This window comes from Solanum stenotomum, chromosome 10 (genome assembly GCF_019186545.1).
Source record: "Solanum stenotomum isolate F172 chromosome 10, ASM1918654v1, whole genome shotgun sequence".
Taxonomy (NCBI): domain Eukaryota; kingdom Viridiplantae; phylum Streptophyta; class Magnoliopsida; order Solanales; family Solanaceae; genus Solanum; species Solanum stenotomum.
This window is the reverse complement of record NC_064291.1, coordinates 4,585,955-4,593,015: the sequence shown is the minus strand read 5'-3', so window position 1 is coordinate 4,593,015 and position 7,061 is coordinate 4,585,955. Positions and strand designations below refer to the sequence as shown.

At 37.4% G+C, this 7,061-nt stretch overlaps 1 long non-coding RNA gene across 1 annotated transcript; it reads right to left on the bottom strand.

Annotated features, from left to right (window-relative positions):
• Positions 1-6,122: 6,122 nt before the first annotated feature.
• LOC125878436 (uncharacterized) lies at positions 6,123-7,061 on the bottom strand. Its single transcript, XR_007447756.1, has 5 exons — positions 6,994-7,061; positions 6,814-6,891; positions 6,664-6,714; positions 6,527-6,561; positions 6,123-6,182 (listed from the first exon to the last, which is right to left on the bottom strand). It is a non-coding gene; the product is annotated as an uncharacterized LOC125878436 (long non-coding RNA).

Here is a 7,061-nt window from a genome sequence, read left to right as displayed (position 1 = left end):
CCAAGGACGCGGATACGGGACCTAGAATCACGAGTGACCCCAAGCTAACCCTGTTGGCATATATAAGCATACTTAAAAGAAATACTTTGCGGAAGCATAAGACATCAGATAAACTGAAAAGATGGGGAATACCCATATACTGTCTGAATATATGAAAACTGAGAGTTTAACAACAACTGAAAAGTCAAACTCAAATACCAAAGCTGAAACTAACTGTGTCTGAAATAGCCTCTAACTGACTAGAAGTGTTGGGACATGCCCTAGCTAAATCTAGCAAAAACTGGAACTAAAACTAAAAGCAAAGGAAATAAGTATGTCGTCCTCGAGAAATAAGGACTCTGATGCTGCTAAACTGGAGACCGAGAATCGATCTATGCGTGATCTGGAGGCTGAGGGCTTGAACCTACATCACAAAAAGATGTATCGCAGAGTATCAGTACTTGAAAGGTACTGAGCATGCAATATAGAATAAAATTGAACAATAAACATAACTGAACAAAGCATATATCTGAGCAATGATAAGAGATAATCATGATACTAAACTGAGAATACTGAATGTGAAATGACTGAATGTAATGACCAAGTTTATAACATGCTGAGACTGAAATCTAACTGTAACTGTAAGGGAGCTACTAATAACCGACATAAAACCACATGAGCTAAATGTGGAGTCCGATGTATACGCCCCATCAAGAAGACCCAATATACCATGCCAGAGGTATAGAGGCATGACTGGCGTGATCACTAAAATGTAATGCCAACAAAGGGGACTTATAAACCTATGGGGCATGTAGTTCTGGGACTTGAAGGTGATTGACCCTAGTCCACTCGGTATTAAGCTACTCCCAATTGATTATGTAATTAACAATTTATGACTGAATTTATGTAATATTGGATAGGTCAAAATATTGACATGCTAACTAAAAATGCAACATTAATGTACTAATAATGAAACATTCAANTCTATGCGTGATCTGGAGGCTGAGGGCCTGAACCTACATAACAAAAAGATGTATCGCAGAGTATTAGTACTTGAAAGGTACTGAGCATGCAATATAGAATAAAACTGAGCAATAAACATAACTGAACAAAGCATATATCTGAGCAATGATAAGAGATAAGCATGATACTAAACTGAGAATACTGAATGTGAAATGACTGAATGTAATGACCAAGTTTATAACATGCTGAGACTGAAATCTAACTGTAACTATAAGGGAGCTACTAATAACCGACATAAAACCACATGAGCTAAATGTGGAGTCCGATGTATACGCCCTATCGAGAAGACCCAATATACCATGCCAGAGGTATAGAGTCATGACTGGTGTGATCACTAAAATGTAATGCCAACAAAGGGGACTTATAAACATACGGGGCACGTAGTTCTGGGACTTGAAGGTGATTGACCCTAGTCCACTCGGTATTAAGCTACTTCCAATTGATTATGTAATTTACAATTTATGACTGAATTTATGTAATATTGGATAGGTCAAAATACTGACATGCTAACTAAAAATGCAACATTAATGTACTAATAATGAAACATTCAAATCTGAGGCATGTATATCTGAAATAACGAACCTAGTATGTGTAATTCATGAACTAAAAGAACTACATAACTAGGGTTCTGAATTTATGAAATAATCTACACAAATCGATACCAAAATCATGACAATCTGATTTGGATCATTCTAACAGCTAAAACCCAAGAATTTCTAATATTCAAGAAACCCTAGGTCTAGATGATATTAAGGGAATCAAGATTCTGACTGAAATCTAGGGACCTAATGGGTGAAAGGAACCCACTAGTGAAATTCCACATACCTGATGACGAATTCCACCGAGAAATCTTCCAATTTCGGAGATGGAATTGATGAAAACTCGATGCATTCTTGTAACATTCGACAATTTAAAATGAATATGAAGAAGCTTGAAATTTGGAAATAGTCATTTTTTGGAAAAATTTAAAATCTGGAAATTTGGCAGTCCAGAATCTGGAAAATTTGGCTAAGTTCAAAAATCTGGAAATTTGGCTAAGTGTGGAAATCAGTGAGTTTTTGGCCAACTTTGAACAGTCGTAACTCCTAGCTCAGGATGAGTTAGGAGTAGTTCTAGTTATGGTTTCGAAGCTTGTGGAACGATCTTTCCAACGCCACCGAGTTTGCTCGATTCCGAGTTCGTATGAGCGAGTTATGATCTTTGAAAGTTGGGCAGTTGGCAGGGAGTCCGTTCCGGAAATTTAAGGGCATTTTGGTCTTTTCAAAAATCAATTGTTTTGGTTATATTAAAGTGTTAGACTGATTTTATATCAGTTTGTCTCTTTTTTTTTAAGAGTAAAGAGCTAGGGCTTGGGAGAGAAGAGAGAAAGAAGAGAAGGAAAAGGAGAAAGAGAAGAGCAATCAAGGAGATCATCGTGGATTTTTCGTCGGGGGTGATCCCTATCAAGGTATGTGAGTTCTTTAGTGTGGGTTGATCCTTTCCCCCACACACCAAGCTCATTTCATGATTTGAGAAAAGATTGGATTTGTTGTTGAAGTTGTTGAAGTTGTTAGTTGTTGTTGATGTTGTTAGTTGTGTTGTGGAAGTTATTGTTGGTTGTGGGACAGGATTTGGTTGTGTTCTTGAGCTGAAACCTATTGTATATTGAGGGATTTTATGATCCTTAGTGTTGGTTGGTTCATACCCCCACACACCAACTCGTTTTTAATTCCAAGAAAAGATCTATTTTGGTTGTTGAAGTTGTTGGTTGTGTTGTTGAAGTTCTGGCTGTTTTGGGACAGATTTAGTTGTGTTTTTGAGTGGAATCCACTGTATGTTGAGGGGTTTATGACCCCAAGTGTTTGGGAAAAGAACCTTTGAAGTTAAGAGGGTTTAGATTTGGCAACATGAAGGAGAAAAGTCAGGCAGCTTGCCTCTGTGAACAGAATCTGATCTGTTTTCAGAATTTAATTTCGAAATTTTCTTAAGTCTAGATGTCCTAAATTATTCCTAATCATCATGGGGTCCTTCCAAACACAATCATTACCCTTGAATTCATAATTCCAATTTAAGGAGAGTAAAGTTAGAATTCAAGTGAAGTTAGTTTCCAATTCAAGTGAAGTTAGTTTCCAAGTCAAGTCGAGTTAGAAGTCAAATGAAATTAGAAGTCAAGCTTAGAAGTTAAGAAGTTAGTTCAAGCAAGTCCTCCAAGCTTTTCAAGAGTCTTTATAGAACGTTTTAACTTCATTCTAAGGCAAGTTGCAAGCTAAGTAAAGAGTTTCAAGTTTCAAGTTTAGTAAAGAGTAAAGAGCATATAGTTTCAAGTCGAGTAAAGAGGATTGAGTTTCGAGTTAAGTCAAGAGTCAAGAGTTGAGTTCATTTCTCAAAAGTAATTAGGGAACTAAGTATTTCCCAAAGAAGTTTATAAGTGTTATCACATTTAAGTTGAGAGGAAACCGAGATTTCCAAAAGAGTTTTGAGAAGTTTGAGCACTATCTCTTTTTAAAAAAAAAAGAAAAGATGAGTTTTGCAAAAGAGTTTCTAAAACATGATTAGTATGACAAATCGAGTATGTCATCAATGTTTAAACAGTATGGTCTCTAGATATACCATCAATGTTTAAGCAGTATGAATATCCCGAGTCATCAATGATCATATTAAAAATATGGTTTTGAGATGTTCTTTTTAGAAAGAGTTTTTCAAGAGCCTTTGGGCTAAGTTTTGAGTAATTATCTCAACTAAAGAAGGATGTATTTAAAACACTTATGAGCTAAAGTATTTTTGGGAGTAGTCTTGAGCACCGAATTGGGGGAGCGTTCAAAGAACCCACAGCCCCCATAGAACCATGTTAGCCACCATGGGTAGAAAAGGATCATACGTTTTTAGATGAATCCTTTTCCAGATAGACTAGTGGATCCATTAGGCAGTTCAGGTCTTATACCTTTGGCCGGGTATAAGATGCTCTGGCAGCGTGAGGTCGATCGCTGTATCATCACTGTAGCTCTTATGTGATGGTTATCGGTTAGAGAACTCCCACAGCAGTAGAAAGACCTTGGTTCCTCGATAAGTTCTGCTTAGTATGGATGAGGGTATGGGACTTCATTCATGCATTGCACAAGTAGACTTTGAGAGGAAGCATGATATTTTCATGATATTATAAATATGATTTTTACGTCATGTTTTAAATAGTTTTACAAAGCTTTATATATATTGCATGTGCCTTATTGCTTTATATTAAGTTCAGTTATTGTTGAGTTGTACAGAGCCAAGGTAAGTTCTCTTTTGTATCCCTTTCAAGCTTAAGTTGTTGTTTAGCTTTCCAGCTCGCATACTCGTACATTCCATGTACTGATGCCAGTTGGCCTGCATCGTTTGATGATGCAGATTCAGGTACCCCGGATCAGCATCCTGCACGTCGTTGATCCAGCTAAGCACTCCAGAGTCAGTGGTGAGCCTCCTTGCATTCCGGAGGACTCAATTATTTTGTGTTCTTAGTTTTTGTTTTATTAGGATGTTGCGGGGTCTGTCCCAACATCCATCTCAGTATTTTAGAGGCTTCATAGACAGACAGTCAGTCAGTTAGTTTTGAGTCTCTTATCTATATATATATGTAAATATCCTATTTTGAGATTCAAGTTGCCTTTGCGGCCAGATTTTATAAGTTAAGTTGTTTTGTAATATTGCATTGCATTGAGTTATTCTGTTGAGTTAGGTTTCCGCTGAGTTAAGAAAGCCAGGCCAAGGGTTCGCTTGGGGCCAGAAATGGTCTCCGGGTGCCGGTCCCGCCCAGGGTGTAGGCTCGGGGCGTGACATAATCCCTCTCCTCCTCCGTCTTAAATGTGTCTTGTCTCTCCTGTTGTTTTCTTCACCTTGTGTCTTTTGTTGTTTTGACTAAACTACAGTGGTCAGTATATATGATATGATGCTTTCTTTTTGTTAAGTGCCTTGTTCATGTGTGGCTTAATATTCTCTTTATGCTTACATACACATGTTCTGTGTGGACAAAGGCCTTGAATTCTTTATTGCCTTGCATTTAACTTGAATATGTTTACTGCTTCACCTTTTCGATGATGTCAAAAGGGGGAAGTTTTGTTGTAAAGTTGGTTGATTGTGGAATAGGGGCACTAAACTGAACTACTGAACTGAACTAAGGGGGAACTGTGGTTGTTAGGGGAATTGAACTAAGGGGGAACAAACTGTGGTTGTTACGCACTAACAAAGGGGGAATTTGTTATGTATTTGAATGAATGTTTGTTCCCTCACGTGAGGAGTTATGCAGGTTGTTTGTCATCATCAAAAAGGGGGAAATTGATAAGAGCTTATGCCTTTTGGTGTTTTGATGATCTTCTCACAAGTGCAGGGACCTGGTCCTCTGCAGAGTATGAATACTCGTCCAGCTGTTAAAGTGCGGTACAACTGTAAAAGTTGTCTGCGTCAGAAAGTTGGTGAAGCTGCAGAGTGCTTCACCAGTTAGAAGCAAGGAGGTTGCTTGTACGTTTGGTAATAACTTTTCATGGTATATACCAAACAAGATACAACAATATTACTTATTCATTCAAAGAGAGAGTCTTTCAAGCTTCAAGAACAGCAAGGGACTTGATCGATTGCTTCAAGAGCTTTTTGTACCAGCTGTTATTTTGTTTGCTTGTAATATTTCTGATATTGTAAAATCCGTTTCACTTGTGAAAGAAACGTTTCAAACTTGTTTGAATCATTGTAAGAACTAGGTTAAGGGTAACTTAGGTTCTTGCTCTAAAAGTCTATATTAATCGGTTAGGATTAGTATAGTGGGCGGTGTTGTATCCGCTTAGCAAAGTCTAAGTTATCTAAGGGTGATAGCTTAGTGGGCAGTGTTGTATCTGCTCTGGCTCATCTAAGTAATAGGAGGTATTGCTTAGAGTTGGGATTAGTAGGCTAATTTCGGTTTGTAAACTTGCTTTTACTTTTTCTTGGAGAAGATTAGTGAAAGAAGTTTGAAAAGTCCTGGCAGGCCAGGTCGTGGTTTTACTCCTTTGAGCAAGGAGGTTTCCACGTAAAGTTGTTGTGCAATCTTTACTTTCAGCACGTTGTTTATTTTCTGTTATTTTAACTGTGCTGAGGACCTGGTCCCATCTATACCAGTGGACGCATACATTCCAACAGGTCTTAACAGGCAGACGAAGAACAAATCTGACTTTTGAAAGGCCACATCGTGAACATGCCTGAAGAAGGACATCGATAAATGTTAATTCAAACAATGTATCTTGTTTGTAAACTTTAAAATCAACAATTAGAGTCCAAACTTAAGCAGCTGTGTACATAGCATGAGTTAGAGCATGAAACTGAATAAAACTTGAAATATCCTAAAGATGACAGTAAAATCAAGAAAATAGCAACTCTACATTCTCTGTGTCTAAGCCAAGTTACTTGGATACTTATGGTATCAACATTTCGTGTTCTTATAAGATTTCTAATACAGCTCTTCATATCGATAAAAAAGGTGTAAAATAAATCGCTGTCCATTATGATAAACTCATGGTTCTTTGAAGAGGGAGAATTTTTTTACCTGAAAGCCATAACCTCCACAAATTCAGTATCAATCTGGAAAAAGTAATTAGAACAAACAAACATCGTTTAGATAACGATTGGTCGTTATGTGTTGCTAATTTAGGAAGGCGATACGTTTAAGTGAAAATTGCTTACGCCAGTTTCCTCCTACACTTCTCTCACAATTCCTGTAAAGATCTCCTCGGACTGAGTTTGACGCAAAAACTAAACTAAGTATACAGTTCAATCTTTAACTAAATCAAAAGAACCAAAATGGTAAGGTGAAATTGCAATACAGGAACATACCTCATGAATAAAACCAGTTGGTATTTTCCATAAGGCTGAAAGAGCCGGCGTAAAATGTTTCTCTTGCACGACAAGCACCTAAAGCAAGAATTTATTAGCCTAAGAGACTACACAAAGAATTTAGAAGCTCATAAATATTACTACTAATTAGGAAGGCATTGCAAACAGAAAAACACACACCTCATTTTTATCGTTGATCACAAAACCCCCAACTCCAACTTGATGCGATGCATTCGAAGGAAGCATAC